Source organism: Nyctereutes procyonoides, unplaced genomic scaffold (genome assembly GCF_905146905.1).
Source record: "Nyctereutes procyonoides isolate TBG_1078 unplaced genomic scaffold, NYPRO_anot_genome, whole genome shotgun sequence".
NCBI classification, from domain to species: Eukaryota; Metazoa; Chordata; class Mammalia; order Carnivora; family Canidae; genus Nyctereutes; species Nyctereutes procyonoides.
This window is the reverse complement of record NW_026575159.1, coordinates 5,425,895-5,445,461: the sequence shown is the minus strand read 5'-3', so window position 1 is coordinate 5,445,461 and position 19,567 is coordinate 5,425,895.

The following is a 19,567-nucleotide window of genomic DNA, read 5'->3' as shown; positions in this document are numbered from 1 at the left end:
CCCATCTCACCCAGGACCCATCTACAAAGTGAAGCAGATTAGCGGCTTGCTTTCCATCAGGCTGACTTAAGAGCTCAGCGATTTGTGGGACATTTACATGAACCAGAAGATGTGTTATCTGATAAAAATTGCTCAATTTAATATCCTCACCTGACAGGCAAAGAAGTGTGCCTCTCTGGGAGAATCTGCCAGGGTGGACGATTTTGAAAAGTCCCTACACGTGTTTAAGAATAACAACCACTATCCGATCCTTACCCATCAAGGAACAACAATACAGTTCTTGGTTCCAATGGGCAATCTGCCATTGGCCGGTGGGGCCAGGGAGACCTCAAAATATCCACTTTCATTGCAAGACCCAAAGACAGCCGTACTGAACCTCTACCTGGCATATGAGCCTTCTGGTTTTAGGCTGTTAAAGAAGAAGCCACTCAAGCACAGTTCTTGTGGGCTAGAAGCATGGCTGTTGATGAATTATGATTTGGCACAGAGTTAAAACCTTTTTACAGAGGGCACCTGGGTGGCTCAGGGGTTGAACTCCTGCCTTCGGCTCAGGTCATGATCCTGTAGTCCCAGGATCAAGTCCCGCATCCGCCTCCCTGCATGGAGCCTGCTTCTCCCTCTGCCTCTGTCTCTGCCTCTCTCCCTCTCTGTGTCTCTCATGAATAAATAAATAAAATCTTCAAAAAGAAAAAAGAAACCTAATTAAAAAAATCGTAAAAAAAAAAAAAATATGGGAGGAACATTGCACTCCCGTAAATAAGCTAAATGGAGTGCTGTGTGAAATGCAATGGAAGTTGAGAACAGTTGTGGCTCACACAGAATTTAAAGATCACCTAGACCCGGTCTTAGAAGTTAATTAAAATAAAAACAAGCATAAAAGGAGGAGATATGCAGATTCTAAGAAGGTGGCAAAGCAAGGAAAAACAAGAGTGGTCAAAAACAGGAGGTAAGAAATAAATAATAGAAACACCAAAGTCCAAAGCTTTAAAAATTGTAACACAGTATTCAAATATTTGTTTGTCCGTTTCCTTAATGTGGAATGGGTAAAACGTTTGTATCCTTTAAGAAAAAAAAAATTAAAGTAGCTTTAGATAAATAATGTAAGAATCTGAAGAAAAATGTTAAGTTTAGAGTTTTGGATGTTATTTTGCTAGGGCTGCCATAACAAAGTCCCACGGACTGGACAGCTTGAATATGAACATTGATTTTCTGAAAGTTCTGGAGGCTAGGAGTCCAAAATCAAGATGTCAGCAGGACGAGGCTCCTCTAGTTCATGGATGGCCATCTTCTCCCTTTGTCTTCTCACGGTTTTCCCTCTGTGCGTACCTATTCCTAGCATCCCTTTCTTAAGAGGACATGAGCCATATTTGATTAGGGCTCACAGTAATGACTTCATTCTAACTCGGTACCTTTTTAAAGACCCTATGTCCAAATGTGGTCACATTCTGAGGTACTAGGGTTTTGGATTCTAACACATAAATGGTGAAAGGGGCACCCAACTCAGCACCTAACATATATGTTTATGATGAGTTTAAAAGTAGAATATCCAAAAAGAGATAACCTTAAATCTCTTTAATTGTTGGACAAGAATGTGTGTAAGAGGGCACATGCAGAAATTTAAAGCCGAGATGGTAGCTAAAATTATGAAAGTGAAAAAGCCCACGGAAAGAAAAATCTATAGAGAAAACAGCAGTCAGCCAAGAAAAATGTATTCTTGATTTCTCTATGTTCTCCATGAAGTATCTAGAAACAATCTAAATGCAAACTGTAAAGTGTTGAAGTTGGAGAGAGCTTTTCGGGCCACACTCCACTTTATTCCCCTGAAGAAAGAAAGTTGAGTGTCTTTTCCCTGAATGGTTAATTTAATAGCTACTATTCCAGTTATCATGATTAAAAGAAACATGAATTTTTTATAAGGATTTTGAATTTTGCATGGGCTTAGTATATGTAAGTTCTAAATATATGACTATAGATGAATTGTGAATATACTATTTAGACCTGTGCTACCCAACTTGGTAACCACTAGTCACATGTACCTATTTTAATTTAAATTACTAAAATCTAATAAGATTTAAAAATTGAAAATTCAGCCTATATTGCAATAGCCATATTTCAAGTACACATGTATTTAGTGACTATCCTATCAGACAGTACAGATATAGAATTGTTTGGTATCTGCACAAGTTCAACTGAACGATGCCCATCCAGAATATTCTAGAAATCAGGTAGATACTATGATGTGAAGTTTGAGGGAGTTCAGTTTTGTAACTCTCTCAAATTATAAAATACAGCAGGTTGTAGCTCATTTCAACTACAAACACCTTGTTTATTCTTTGGCAAAATAAACAAACAAAAACTCCTTTCAAAATGTCCCTTGCCAAAAAAAAAAAATGTCCCTTGCCATTTTTCAACTTCATTCAAGTGAGGCTAAACTTGACTTCCGAAAGACAAAAAAAAATAAAGACACACATTAAAATAAATGAGTAACACTTCTGAACAACCTAAAATGGCCCAGCATAAATTCCAGTTTATTCTCAAAACTCTCCTTTCCTGAAGAAACACTGTAGATTCTTCTTCTACTTCTGAAACACTGCGGTCAGATCTGTGAATGGCAGGTGATTATCTTGCATTTCATCTAAATGTTGAATTATCCATGAGTAATTCCTTCACTCATATGCAAATTTTAAACCAAGAAATTAAAGCTATTAAGGCTGTTCCTAAACTCACAAAAAATTACATAACAATATGAAAACCACAAAAGTGAATCACTTTATTTTTGAGCAAGAATATACTTTGATGAAGTTTATATTTGTACAGAGTAAAATGAATATTATGAGAGGCAAGAAGGTAACAGTGAGCATTTGACTGAGATTTGCCTTTGGAGCAGTTTCAAAAGCCCAGAGTATTTCTCAAAGTGTGAATATCCCAAGAAGCAGCAGAGAAAAATGCAGACTCCAGAATCCAACCTCAAAGTTACAAAACCAGAATCTGCGTGGATGGAGGACTGGAATTTGCCTTTTCTTAAAGTACTCCTTGGGTAATGCTTCTGTCTACTAAAATTTGAGGGGAATGTGAATGCTGAAATCTATTTAAGGCTCATATGTTTTGTGAAATATCTGCAGAAATAATTAGCTGTTCTGGCCATGGGAGTTTCATATCAGGTATGAAAGGGCCCCTTATAAAGCAGATATCATTAAATGTCTTTGTTTTTCTTTTTGGAAACAAGAATAATGACTTTAGTTTTCATTATAATTAGAAAGTCAGAGTACCTTACACTCTGCTTCAGAGCTATATAACCTGCACACCCAATTATGTGATTCTTTTGGATAAATGAAACTGGGATAAAAAAAATCTGAAGATCATTTTGTCTTATTATCTTATATCCTCTCTTTTATTAATGTGCAATTCTTTAAAGATCAAACTGAAAGAAGTCCGGACTAAAAAAATATGTCTAAGGAATTAAAACCATAAGTAAATGTTAACAATTAGAAAGAGCATCTAGGGGCTCCTGGGTGGCACAATTGGTTAAGCCTTCAACTCTTGGTTTTGGCTCAGATCATAATCTCAGGATCATGAGATGGAGCTCTGTGTTGGGCTCTGCACTCAGCACAGTGCCTGCTTAAAACTCTCTCTCTTCCCTTCTCTCTCTATCCCTCCCCCACTTCTCAAATAAATTAATTTTTAAAAAGGGCATCTAATTCTGAAACGCTAGTCTATTATTTAAAAAGAAGAAAAAAGTAGTAAGATTTTTACTTGAGTTAACATGTACAAATCTAAAATTAATCTACTAATTTCATCTGGTGTTTGATCATATAGCAAAGAGAAAGAAAAAGGAGGCAAATCTATTGAATTTATACAATTGATCTCATCCAGTGACTGTTATGCAGCTATGCAGAGAATGCACTTGAATTTGGAGAAAGATGACTAGTATTTTTTTCAGTCTAAAATATTTTCACAGAAGGTACAATTTTATATACAAAATACATGCTATAAAATATATACTATATAATAGTATATGCCATATATATACATATATATATAGTTAAAAGATAAACTGAGGCATATTAAAATTTTTAAGAGTTATTTTGAGTAAGAATATATTGGAATAGGACAACAGCAAACCTGAAGTGGTTAGGATCACTCCACCAACAGGAGTCTGGGGAAAGAGTTACATAGAGAAGATTTGGAAACAAAGAAAGGAAATTATTTGATTGGTTAGAGTTTAAAGGCTAGTTGGCTGTGCTTTGGTGATCGTAGCTTTTATTTTTTTTTTATTTTTTAAAGATCTTATTTATTCATGAGAGACACAGAGAGAGAGGCAGAGACATAGGCAGAAGGTTCTCCCTGTAGGAAGCTTCATGCAGGACTTGATCCCAGGACCCCATGATATCATGTCCTAAGTCGAAAGCAGATGCTTAACCACTGAGCCACCCAGGCATCTCCATTGCTTTTTGATTTCATAAACCTGAGGCATTTATAGGTTTAGGTTTGGGCTTGCCTACATAGGCTGCCATAGCATTGGAACCACCACAGTCTAATTGTCTCCTTGTTTAATTAATATATTTAAATACACACACAGGTGTATCATAAGACTTATTTTTCAAAGTTGCATTCCAAACCCCTGAAACCACACATGATGAGTTGTGCTTCATTTTTTTTAAAGATTTTATTTATTTATTCATGAAAGACACAGTGGGGGGGGGGTGGGGGACAGAGACACAGGCAGAGGGAGAAGCAGGCTCCATGCAGGGAGCCTGATGTGGGACTCAATCCCGGCTATCCAGGATCAGGCCCTGGGCTGAAGGCAGCACTAAACCGCTAAGCTACCCGGGCTGCCCTGCTTCATTTTTAATACAATGTCTGTTTTGTTCTAAATGTCACCTTTTGTATATCTGCAATCTATGGTGGTCGATAAGAGAACCTACAGGGAAGTGAATGAAGAAAACACACTGTACCCTTTCATAAGAGCTAACTGAGCACCTACTATGTGCCTGGCACTCCTCCATGCCCTTCTTACACACTTCAGCGCATCCTCTAAACCTAGCCAATGCAACACTGGGTTCCATCTTGTGCCAGTGAGCAAGCCAGCAAGAAATGCCTCCAGAATTTCATTTACACTCTGTGATACTGCTGGTGTCTAGGTCGTCATCTACTTTCAGAGAGAAAGGGGTGGAAATTGCACTTATAAACTACTTTCCACCTGCTAAATCATTTTACTTGGCAACTGCTCTTAGTACTACTGACAGAGCTCCAAAGACTGGTAAGTAATAAAGAAGCATTCCTTTCCTTTTTTTTCAGAAGTCTAAGCCCTCTTCATCAGTTGATTGCTGTTCCAATAAAGCAAAATGATGGCACTAGTAGACTAAGAATGCTCATTCTATTCTCTTTTTTTACTCCTGGCAAGAGGATCTATCACCCATTTGAAAGACATTCAGTCCATGAAAACAAGATCTTAACACTTCGTCAAAGCCAAGGAAACCTGAGGATGTTTTTGGAAGTCAGCCAGTTAGGTGTGCTGCAGGATTTGATGCTTTGCCCCTCTCCCACTTCTTTTATCCTCAGCTGTCTGAGTTCTTTTCTCCTTAGCTAAACAGCAGCCAAAGAGCCTGAGGCAGTAAATAGGATCTGAAAAACACCCTTAAATCAACCAAAGGCTGACTCCCTTTCATAGACGACACATTACAGACCACAGACTTGACTTTAATCCTGGTCAGTCTAACTAAACACTATTAGCACACACCCAAAGGGCAAATGAGGATTATAGAGAAAACTTATGTCACCATTAGGAGAAAAACAATCCTCTAAATTTATGTAACTATTGGGTTATATTTTTGTCACCCGTCTTAGACCATGAGCTCCTTGGAAGCAAAAATATCATCTCATGCATCTCTTAAATCTTGGCAGACAAAGGGTGTGGCACGCGGTAAATGTTCAAAAATGGCTCAAAGAATAAACGGGAATTAATTAATGCATGCAAGCTTTTCCCTTCTATTACTTTAAAGAATTCCTTTTTTATTGTGTTTGATTGTGATCTGAGAGCCATAAATGTCAACTTTCATTCTAGTCTATCACTCAGTACCTCTCAATTAGACTACTGCAATAATCCTCTAATTAAGAGCCCAGAGTTTTTCTATCCTCAGTACCACATACTGGCACTGAATTCATCTTCTCCAATATTGCTTTAATCAGGTTAATTCTCTACAGAGAAATCTAGCATAGTTCCTTATTCTCTAGCAAATGAAGTCCAAAACTCCATATCCAGCATTCAAGACACATTACTCATCCAGCCAAGTTTCCCGTCTCCTTTCCCCCATTTAACTAATGTTCTTCCAGACATCGGCACTGATTTTGCATCAATCTGCAAAAAATGTGCTAAGATGTCCATTTCACCATATTCGTTCAGCAACAAGAATTTACTCAATGCCTATCATTAACAAAGAATTGTGCCAGATGTTAGTGTTCCTGAAAACTTATATTTACTTGAAATTTTCATCAATAAAATCATGTTATATTCACTGATTTGATTTAAAGGGAATCTATTGTGGATTCTGCTATAGATAGAAAGTATATTCTATATACTATTCTTATATATTCATTATTTCTCTATGTATATGTCTCTTTTTTAACTTAATTTTTTACCTAATATTTGCTATAAAAAATCATTGTGAAGTAGATTTTATTTATCAAGAGTGCTTGGAAATTGGAATTGTTTTTATGCCAGAAACTGTGGATCAATAAAGATAAAGATCTACAAAACAGAGAAAGTGAAGACAGGGATAGAGATAAAATTTCCCCAGAATTCTCTATAAAGTTATATTATATTAGATTTCATAATGTGTAAACTTTGGGACCGTTTACATCAAATGTAAAGTTACAGTTAAGTCAGAAATAAAAACCTCTAGGACTCACTCAACAAGCAAGAGAATGTTCAATGTTGAATCATTTAGAATTCTAAAACATAAATATTTATTAGTAAAAGATACCATATGTATCAAACAAAAAAAAGTTTAGTATTTGTGCTTATAACAATTATTGTTTCCTGATTTCCAGGTGAAATAAAATGACTATAGATCTAAGAATAATTAAAAGCCCTAGATCAGAGTTGTAATCCTGTGCAGTAGTAGAGTAGTTATTATAAAGAAGTATTACTGATACCAATTATTTTCCTGCCAACCAACTTTATTATCAAATATGTGGCTTTCATGGATTTTTGTAGGGTATAGGAAAACTCTGGATATAAGAATCTATTTTGGAGTACCTGGGTTGCTCAGTCGGTTAAGTTTCTGCTTTTGGCTCAGGTCATGATCTCAGGGTCCTGGAATTGAGTCCTGCATTGAGTCCTTTATCAGTCCCCCTGCTCAGTGAGGAATCTGCTTCTCACTCTGTCCCTTCCCCTAATCATGCTCTCTCTCTTCATCTCTCTTTCACAAAAATAAATAAATAAAAATCTTTTTAAAAAAGAATCTATTTTCAAACTATAAACACTGCTGAACAAAACACTTCTAGAAGTTAAAAATATTCTTTATTTGTAAGTTTCAAAAATGCAAGGGATGTTCACTTGTCTAATTCATTTAGTAAATATTTTTTTATAACTTTATAGCCAGGCACTAGGCTATAGTATGGGTTCCAGTTTCAAAGAACTGGCTATCTAGCATAATAATTAGAAACTGATGAGATCATATCTATAATCATATTTGAACAATGAGATTTTGGCCCACTGGGATTATCTATGCATCAGAGCACTATGATTAAAATCATTATTGATGCTCAGTTGTATAGGGTTCAAACATAGATTCTTAGTCTCACTCTCTATATGACCTAGCAGGTCACTTAAACTCCTCATGTGAAAAATAAGAATTTAAAAACAATTACCTTGTAGGGTTGATTTGATGATGAAACAATTCCTAGCACAAGGTCACTGCTCTGTAAATAATTGTTTTTGTTGCTACTGTTAGTGGTGGAAGTGGTAGTATTTCAGTAGTGCTGGGCTCTGAAGAATGCATGGGATTTTACCTAACCAAGAAGGAAGGCAAGTGTATGTTAGATAAAGGAAACAGCAAGTAAAAAGAGATTTGAAAAAGTATATATTCAAAAATGGGGGGATGCCTGAGTGGCTCAGTGGTCTACTTCTCTCTCTCTCTCTCTCTCTCTCTCTCTGTCTCGTTAATGAATAAATAAAATCTTTAAAAAAATGGGAAAGCAATTCTGTATTCTCCTATTGAGTACCTGCTGGGACACTGGACTAAGAAGAGATGAAAGGCAAGTTAAGACAAGGCTATGAAGAATAAAACTGTCATACTCTGTTCAATACAGATTGGGATATGCATTTGGTAGACTAAGGAGACACTCGTGCCTAGAAAAGATGCTGAACACAATACAAGCAACAAACTTTATTGGGGGGAAAAAAGCTTGTATCAATTCTATTCAATAAGTTACGAGTCATATGCACTTGGCATGCCATTATATATTTTGAAAACTCTCTCATGCACACACACACACACACACACACAAACACACACAAATTGCGAGAGAGAATATATCCATTCTCTTACCAAATGGGAACCTCTAAACTAAGGAGTATTTTTACTAGGTGTGCAGGTTTTGTCTTCTTTTTGAAATAATAAAAATCTGTTTCAGTCTCATCATTTTCTTTTTTTTAAAAAAAGATTTTATTTATTTATTCATGAGAGACATAGAGAGAGGCAGAGACATAGGCAGAGGGAGAAGCAGGCTTCATACCGCGAGCCCGATGTGGGACTTGATCCTGGGATTCCAGGATCATGCCCTGAGCCAAAGCCAGACGCTCAACCACTGAGCCACCCAGGCATCCCTCATCATTTTCTTTTTAAAGAATTGTCATTATTGTTGACAAGAGGTAAAAAATGAAAACAAAATCACTTCTGTCTGGTTGATGGAACTCTGTAGACAGAAGCATCAGTACATATTACTTTGAACAATTAACATCTCAAATAAAAAAACATTGTGCCAATATATTTCATTTTCAAAACAAAACTTCTATCTACATCAGTACTCTAAAAAATATAGAAATCAAAAGGACTGTGTTGAAATCCTTAAGTGGTTCTGTTTATTTCTTCTCCAACTATATTGAGATATTAATAATATTAACATTGTATAAATTTAAGGTATGTAATGTATTAATTTGATGTACTCATGTATTACAAAATGATTACCACCATAGCATTAGTTAACACCTTTATCACATCACATAATTACCATTTTTTTTGTCATGAGAATATGTAAGATTTATCTCTTAACAACTTAAAAGTATATAATAGGGTGTTATTAATGACAATCACCATGCCATATATCACATCCTCAGAACTCACTCATCTTATAACTAGAAATTTGTACTCTTCACTAGCATCTCCCCATTTCTTCTATCCCCAACACCTTTTAACCACCATTCTACTCTCTGTTTCTGTGAACTCAACTTTCTTAGATTCCACATATGAGATCATAAAGTACTTGTCTTTTTCTGTCTGATTTATTTCACTTAGCATAATGCCCTCAAGATCCATCCATCTTGTCACAAATGACAAGATTTCCTTCTTTTGCATGGCTGAATAATATTCTATTATATATACACACACCATACCTTCCTTTATCTATTCATCCATTGATGGACTCTCGGGTTGTTACCTATTCTTGGTTATTTTGAATAATGCTGCAGTGAACATGGAAGTGCTAATATCTCTGAGATACTGATTTCATTTCCTTCAGATATATAACAAGGAGTTTGATTGCTAGATTTGATGATAGTTCTATTTTTAACTTTTTGAAGAACCATACACCATAGTATTTTCCATGGTGTCTGTACCAATTTACATTCCCACCAACAGTGAATAAGTGTTTGTCTATTTTTAAAATTGACATATCAACTGAAATTGACCAAACAAATCCTACTCAAAGAGCCAAATGTATCTAAGAAATGAGATCTCTAAGCTGAGATTTACCAGAAAAAAACAAACAAAAAAAAAAAACTCCCAGGTGTGTGAAGTTTCATTAGAGAAGAGAAGAACATTCACTAGCCAGCATTACTACTTACTGATATTTCAGCCAGATCTCCCTAATATCCAAATAAAGTTTGATTTAAGGTTGGCTTATGGGTGTGTTAGGTGAGCTTAGGTAAATCATCTCATATTTTGGGGTGTTGTATCTCAATTTCAGACTACTTAGAATACTTATTAAAAATAATGATTTATGGTCTCCACCCCAGACCATAAATATCTGCAATATCTGCAGAGTAGCCCCATAAATCTGAATTTTTTATAAACTTTCTTGGATAATTCTTATGAACAACAAATCTGAGAACCAGCATGTTTGGATTTCCATTCAGTTTTCCAAAAGATAAAGAATTTTATGTTTAAAGTAGTTTTTGAGCATCTAGTAAGCACCTTATTCTGTGCTAAGTGATTAAAGAGATATCAGGTCCAATCCTTGCCCTTAAGAAGCTTGTAAGAGTGGGGGAGTAAAAACCTGGGAGAAGCAATATCACACTGAGCGCCTACTACAGACCAGGGACTATGCTATGTTTTTGGCAAAGGGGACTTCATGCTATTGCACAATAACCCTGAAAAAATGAGTTTTTAAGTGGAGCTCAATTCATGCATGCCCTTGCTACTAGAAGTGATAAGGCAAATCCATAAGGCAGAATAAGGTCTGAAAAATATGAGCAATATAAACAGTCCTGTAAGAAGTTACTCACACACACTTCCATCATCAACACAAATTGCCATATGTGAGAAATACACATTCCCAGGACTCTTACTTCCACAAAAATAACAAAGAATGTGGGAATCACTGCAGACTTAATCACACCAAACTTATAAGATATGACTAGGTATTCATTTAGAAGGACAGAATTTGCAAAGAACTTGTACAAAAATATGGGTGACTTCAATAAATCTGAGCTCCAAAATAGAGAAGAAAAGAGCCCTAGGACCCCACTTTTCTCTTACTCTAAGAAATCTTTTTGGGCTCTCCTAACCCCTACTTAGGCCAGATAAAGGACCTTTCCAATGTACTCCCATATTTCAATCAATAACCTGTGCCTACCAGCATAAATATATAGATAGAAAGATAGATGATAGGTATTTCCAATATCATAAACCTAGATATACCCTAACACATAGTAGATAATTACTTGCTGAATTTATATGTAAACATTACAATTGTATGATTTATCTACTATATATATAGTTATATATTTATTTGATTGAAAGAAAGAGAAAAAACAACCTATAGATGATAATTTTGGAAATAAACTTTGAAGTATAGTTAGGATTTTAAAAGGCAGAGATGGGAACAGAGAGAATTCCATACATTTGGAAAAAATATAAGAAATAAGAAATGACCTAGAAGCAATAAAGCAAGAGACACTCAATTTGGCAGTAGAGGAAAATATATTAGCAGGGAAATAAGGTTTGACTCTATGCTATGTTTTTCCAGAGTTCATACTCACATAGACAATGGTTAACTGTTGAGTAAACTTTTATGAAAATAAGTCTGGTAGCCAAGTATAGAATAGACTGGAGAACCCTGCCATAGTCGTCACATGCAGCTATCACAACAGTCAAGCTAAGAAGTAATGTACTGGTAGCAACAGGATAGAAGAAAGGGAGAATGGGTAAGAAAGACTGTACATGTACTCTAAGAAAGAGGTACATGTACCTCTACTGTAGAGGTAGATTGTACATGATTTGGTAGTTGTTTGAGTATAGAAAACAAAGAGGAAGGGTCAAAGTTGACTGAAGTCTAGACCTCATGCACTAAAAGAACAGTAGCCTCAGGGTGAGGGTCTAAGTATCCACGAAAGATATAAGATTTCAAACTTAATTGCGAACATTGAAAGGAAGGTGAAGCCTAGAGAAGAATTGGAAGAAATACTAATAGGGGTATAAAGTTATGGGAATGGATGAGACCTCAAAAGGAGAAAGAAAAGAAAAGCTCAAGGACAGAACTTCAGTGAATACTTACACTTAAGGGAACATGGGAAAATATCAACTGTGAAGATTTCTTTGACACACAGATAAGTGCTAAACATATTCTGTGCCCCATCATGTCTTCAATCTCTCTAATGTCTGCCTGCCTCTCTAATGTTCCCGTCAGACTGTTTCCTTTCTTTTTGCCTATCCCCAGTGTTAGACTATAAGCATTTTTAAGCCCTGGGTCATGAGCTATATTCATCTATCAATCATCAGCATCAGTTTCTAAAATCCACATATCCTGGGTTCCCAAAGGATGAAGATATTAATGGATGGTTAGATGGATGGATTGATGGATGAATGGATGGATGGATGGAAAAATGAGGGATGGATGTTTAGTGAAGCAGACAGAGTGGAGGGTGAGAGAAAGAGGGATCAAATCAGAACAGTGTTGAGAAGTAAAGGAAAGAGAATTTTAAAAACTATAATGTTCCTCCTCATCTCTAAACTGTATAAATCTAAATCAAAGGGCTCAAAGGTTAACTATCTCAAAAGTACCTCATGAAATCATTGTTTTGGGGTGATTCTTCCAGCTACTTCAAAACATATCCAGAATTTCAGAATCCAATCATTTGAATCCAGTCAGAATCCATCTGATATTTCAGTTCAAGACATCATCATCTCTTACCTGTAATGTCAAATTTCTCCTAAATGATTCCCCTGCTTCCATCCTTGGCTCCCTATAGCCTATTTCTCAAAACAGCAGACAGACAATCCTTTGTAAATAGAAGTCAGGTTTTGCCATTTCTCTGCCTGAATAGTTCAAAGATTTTCCGTCTCACTCAAAGTTAGGCCAAAGTCTTTAAAATGGTACACAAGGTCCCATACATGATCTGTTCACTCTCTTCAACCATCAGCTGCACAGTGCTAACTTTCCAACTTCACTTCCTTTGACTGTCCCCTGTGCCCTCTCCATTCCAGCCATACTGGCTCCTTGCCAGTTCTCCAACATTTCAAGCATGTATCTGCCTTAGGACCTCTATACCTATAGTTCCCTCAGCCTGGAATACTGTCTCCCCATATACCCACATGGCTCACTCCTTCATCTTCTTTACTCAGCTAGCAATATCTCCTGAGGATTCCTCAGTGAGGGCTTCCCTATCTATACTATTTGAAGTTGTAACCCACCCCAGTACTCCCTCTGCCTCTCCCCTGTTATTTTTTCCATAGCTCATGTCACTATCTGATATACTTTATATTTGCCCATCCCAATCCCCACATCTACAAACTCTACTTATCCTTCAAAGCCCTCCAGGACTTGACTATGTCTCTATGTCTTCCTCTACAATGGCAGCTCCCAAATCTCTCCTTTGTCTAAAATCCACCAGACTTGATTATATATATTGCTTACTTCTGAAATTTGATTATTTCATATTGTTACATTAAGCAACCATGCTTTCACCCATTAACCTCTTGAGGGCAAGTGCCTTCACATGATTCTTCCGTATAGTCTCTCTCAGCACTCAACATAATGCTAAACAACATAACAGGGTTTGTTTTCAAGAAGTATTTTAAGGAATGAACCGGTAACATCAATAATACTAGTTACCATTATAGAATTATTATCACATGGCAGGCACAGTAATTCAGTTAACAATATGAGATTATCACCCTTTTATACATGATGGTGGAGTAGCTCACTGGAGATCTGGCAGCCTTTAAGAGTGCACACCATTTAAACCAAGGTCTGTTTAACTCCACTGTCCACATTCTACTACTTCTTAATCTCTACCCCCAAATTAATAACTTCTATTCATTAAGCACCTACTGTGAACCAGGCACACTTCCAGACACTTAAAACATGTTCTCTCAATTCACCCTCAGAACAACACTGTGGGGTAGATATTATCAACCTTCATTTACCAGTGAGAAAACTACCTCAGAGTGTTAAGTACCTTGACAACAACCTATACCTACAATGTGATGGTATCAGAGTGTGAACCAGTCAATTCAGATAAAGCAATCATATTAATTATGCATGTGCTGCTTTGCAATTCAAAGGTAGAACAGTTGGAATGAACAATTATACCCTGAATTTGGAGTTTTGCTGGAGCTAATGTAGCTTTTATCAGTAAGTTTTAATGATTCCAGAAATTACCTCATTTTATAGCCTATTCCTCTCTCTTAACCTCCTATCAAGTCCTAATATTTAACTTCTACAACAGGGAAAAACTGAGTCAACAGGATGATGACATCGAAAAGGGAATTTTCATAATCTCATTTGTTTTAGTCAGGTTTAATTTCAAACTGCAATAAGCATTTTTCCTTCTCTTGTTTATATGTTTGTTGAGTGCAGTGTCTGTGTGTGTGTGTGTGTGTGTGTGTGTGTGTGAGAGAGAGAGAGAGAGAGAGAGAGAGAAAGGCAGAGAAAGATGATGCAAGGAGCAAGAGAGGTTGACTGATGGGGGAGAGCTGGCTTTTTTGCAATTCTTTAATTCCCAGAGTCTGAAAAGCTATGACAGCTAGATCTTGCAAAACCCCTGGCCCACCAGCAGCGCTCCAGGAGCACCCCCAAGAGGTACTGCAAGTATCTAAGAAGCTCTCTGAAGCCTGACTTTGAGCTCTTAGGAGATTGGGGGACAAAATTCAAATTCTGCACTTCAGAAAGTAGAATCCTAGTCTTCAAAAGAAGCCTTTGAGATTAGAAAAATAAATTTAAAAAAAAAAAAAAGAAGATTTACTGAGCAGAGAACAATGACTCCAAGAAAGAAACAGAGCCTAAATCACATGTCTCAAACGTGGGGCTCAATTGCATGTCTGTTATTCAGACTGATGACTTCTTCTTTGAATGGTTTAGTAAACTGGTAGCTCTTTTTTAAGTGCTGCCTGTAGCCAAGTTGTGTTGTAGGGTTGTGGGTTTGTTTTGGGGGGGGGGGGCAGTGGTGGTGGTGGTGGATTTTTTTTAAGAATAACTTGAGCACAGCAACTTGATCATTATCGAACCACCCCTTTGATGGTATCACAGAGAAATAATACAGCTTATCAGTTTACACAGAACTCCACAGTTCTTTGTGCTTCTTCATCCTCTCTTGTTGGATCCTGCTCATCTGCACAACACCCCCTCACATACGCCACCTGCCAGTGTGAGGATGAGACCAAAACATGAGGCTTTCTGAGTCTCGGCAGTCTCTGCAGCTTTGTCTTCAGCTCAAATAAAAAGCAGTTATACAAGATATCCTGAATTAAGGAAAATAATTTCTGCTTTACTATTCAAATTACAGGTACCTGCGACTGGTTTTCAAATCTAATGCCTTAGAAACAGCTATGTGATTCTTGAGGATCAATTATTTAAGAGTATAACTAGAAACGCAAATACAGTGAGGGACAGAAAGAGGGAAAATGAAAAAATGAGAAGACGGGAGCTTATAAGGAGTGGGCGGGGGGGGGGGAGATACATAAACTAGTTTTTTTCGGTTAAAAGCCATGTTGTATTTTTTTAGGTTGTTCACTCCTGCCATCTAGTGGTTATCATACAGCAATGCTGAAGTCAGAATTGCTGGAAGTCCCAAGTTTTTAATTGTGAGGTCAGTCCTCCAACTCTTTACCTCATCAACAGGTTCCTTCCCTTTCTCTCTGGTCTAGATAGGATTGTGAACGTTCCACATGTGTTAATATCCACAGCATTTCAACAGAGAGCCAGGGCTCCAAATATCGAATGAATTTTAAGAATTCCAAGGTTCCACTCGCCGTGTTCCACGTCGAGTGAGTTCCCAGAAAATTATCTTAAAATTCTAGCATTTCAGCAAGTTCCTTTTCCTAAATATTAAACATAATTCTGTTTCTTGGAAGATACTATTAAACACAAGAATCAAATATACTAATCAGATATTACTGTAGTCTCTGGGTACTGATTCAATAATCATAAATATCATTTGCCTTTTTCATGTTTGATGTAAAGAGACTGAATTATTCTTGATTCAATGGCAGTTTTAAATTTCTTTAAGTTATAGTTTTAAAGAATTTGCTTCAAAACTTTTTCTCAAAGACAAGTGTTTTCCAATGTATAGGAGGAAAAGCAATGTGCCCTCTACCCTTGTAGGTTCTTGGCTGAGACCCCACCCTGGGATAAAAGACAGATTAACAGGACCAAAACAGAAGTTTAATAACATATATTCCTCCTGGATACATAAGAGAGATCAAGGAAAACTGAGCAATATCCCAGGGAAGGACCCACACTTTAAATAACATCTCCAGCTGAAAGCAAATTTAAAAAATATGTTGGGGAGGAGGAGGGCAGTTATTTTAAGTTATCAGGGAAAGCATGATAAACCAGGTAGGGCTGTCATGCAGATTTTAAGCAAGAGTTTCTGGAGATTTAGTCTTCCTTGTCTGCCTATAACAGAGAGAAAGACACCCTTACAAATTCCCCTTATAAATGTAAATATCTCTTACAAAAGGGCAACATCTGCTCAGTTTTCAGTGCTTCTCCCAAGTCTGCAGCCTCTTAAAAATAACCAGCTCAAAATCATCAATATGCCAAAAAGGCATATCTTGAGGTGGTACATTTTGCTCCTCTTCACCCTGTCTGTGATCATCAGGGCATCGTAGGCGGTCCCGTTGCAAACTCAGGACTGTAGACTCAGTTGCTATGTTGGAGGCTTCCAGTTGCACGGGAAGACAGCCTCGAGGCTTACTGGACTCTGAGATCAGAAAGTTTTGCAACAGTGGACACCTGCAGTGAGGGGCCTGATCTTCCCAAACCTAGTATCAGAGGCAGTGGTTCTACATTATTAAAGAGAGGAAATCCCAAGGGAAGCTTGATCTGAGAAGTAATGAGCTGCAAGCATGACTGGCTTGCTCTCTGGAAGACACTTTTGAAAAAGCATAAAACATTCCCAGGTCTAGGCATTTGGATGACAAGCGCAGAGATGGAAAATGGCAGGCTGAAACAGAAGCCCAAGGCATATTTTTAAAAAGGGAATTTGGGGAGCCAGGGTGGGGGATGTTTGACCTTGACTTTTAAAAAACACAATGCAATTTCTGAAAAATATAACTGAGAGATACAAGCAAGCCTTGTATTTTCCACTGGGGGAAAATTATTATTGATCTGTTGTCTTTCTGGAATCTCAGGTAGGTAGGTGTAAAGGCCACTTTTAGGCAAACAGGCTTGAGGAATGAATGGAATGTAGAAAGGGCCCACTCAATTGCTTGAATACAGACCGGCCCATCAGGTGACCCACCTCAAAATATATCTGTAGGCCCTAACTGACCCATGGGCTACTAGCAACGAGTCACAAGTCACAGTTCCCTAAAGAGAGAATATTCTGTATGTTGCTGTACCTCCTCATCTTCCCCCTTTAAAAGCAGTCCCCCACCCACTGCCTCAGGGCTGGCAGTCTCTCCCCTGCTGTCCTGCTCACAACTCCCTTGTGGTGTATTCAATAAACTTCTATCTCTTTTGTCCTGCTTCAAGGAGAATTCTTACCTCCAGAGCCCCCACCCCATTTAGATACTGCAATAAGGCAAAAAAATCTGGTATATGTAACAAAACATCTTGGAGCCTGTACCTTATTAACCAGATCTCTTAGCCATATTTTCGTCATTCTGAGGCATTCCTTGACACTTGGTCACTTTCAGGCTTTCCTTCCTTCCCATCCTTACAGTCTGAATTCATGGTGTCCAGCCACCCTGGCCTTCTCTGTATGTTCTTTGTTCTCTTCTCATTCCTATCTCAGGGTCTTGGCGCCAGTAGTTCTCCTCTGCCTGCACATTACTCTCCCTCAACACTTTGTCAATCTGATCTAACCTCCTAAAAAGTATTCCCCACTAACCTACCTAACGTTGTACCTGGCCCAACACACTACTTTCTATCAAATAAACCTTTTCCCCCACAAAAGTAATATCACTATTTATTAGGATTTTGCTTATTTTTGTTTGTTAATTATCTGCCTTCCCCTCTAGAGCGTAAGCTCCATGACAAACAAGGTCTTATATGTTGTGTTATTGCTTAAATCCACTAGGGACCCAACAGGAAGCAGATGAGTAACTGGAGATAGTTTAATAAGAGACTATTTACCAGGACTACTGGATGACTTCTGTGCAGGAGTCAGGGGCCTGAGAGTAGGGCATGCTATCGACACTCTTAGGCCTGAAGGGCATAGTGGAAACATTACTAGAGCCTAGAGAATGGAGAGATCTTTGGAGGGAACTGACAACAGAAGCAAGGACCTCCAGTGGAGAGGCACAGCCAGCCCACAGTCTCCCTTTTAGAGGGGAATAGGGTGAGGGGATGTGTTACTGGGTGATGGGCATTAAGGAGGGCACATGATGTAATGATCACTGAGTATTATATAAAACTGATGAATCACTGACCTCGGCCTATGAAACCAATCATATATTACATGTTAATTAATTGAATTTAAGGTAAAAAAAAAAAAAGAAAGAAACTATCAAAGTAAAAAAAAAAAAGGATATTCTTGCTTTACATTCACATAAGAATTTTTTTTTTTAAAGAAGGGGAGGATCCTGGAAGACACATATCTCAACTTCCCTCCCTCCATCCATCCCTCAGACTGCCTACAGATGCTTTCTAGAACTGAAACCAAAGAGAATCCAGCAGTCCCCACAGATCAGTTCCTGGGGGCACAAAGCAGAGAGAAGAAGGCTAGAGACCAGGTCTGCAGGGGCCAACAGAAGACATCCAGCAAGTGGCCATACCTGGGTGCTAAGAACAGGTCCTGACAAAATAAGGCACAATAAATATGTGTGCAATCAATGAAGAGCATAATGACTAGGGATTCAAAGCTGAATGGTGTTTGGTTTCAGGAAAAGCAAGTTGTGCTTTCTCTGTAGACAGCCTTCAGCCAGCAGCAGACTAAAAAGACCCACTCCCCAGGAAGGCAGGAGGAAGCCACACTAACTAGTCTGCCAGGGACAAATGTATGGTTGTGCTGTGCATTAAAGAAATAATGGAAGCCTATCTGAGATATTGGGTTGTGGGACATCAAAACTGGAAGAGGGAAAAGCACATACATAGGCGAGTAGAATAGGCAGTTCATTAATACTTTATAGGCTCCATGGGAGGTTTTACAGTCCACAAAGAGCTCCACATATGCTGCTTTATACAAGCCTCAAAGTCTCTATCAGATAGATAGCAAACTATGTCCTTATTTTATAGATGAGGAAAATGTGCCTTAGCAAAGCTCAATGTCTTGTACAAGGTCATACAGCTGTCCAGAACACATATTCAAATACAGAGAAGGAAAAAGGAACCTTTTGGGTATTATCTATATATATCTATATATCTATATATATCTATATATAAAGGAGATATATATATATATATATATATATATATATATATATATATCCTTTAAAAGATATGAATGATGAAGCTCAGAGAACTTAGGGAAAGACCCAATCTGATCAAGAGTTTTAGTCAATTGTTACCCGACTTAACTGCAGTAATTGCCTACATTTGTGGAAGTCTTTAAACTGAGTATATTAGTCTGTGAAGCAAAAATGCTATAAAATACAGTATGAAGGGACAAAAATCAAGAATCTGGATAATCTGTCTGAATAATACAAAGCCTACAGAGATGACACCTAAATGAGCAAACTGC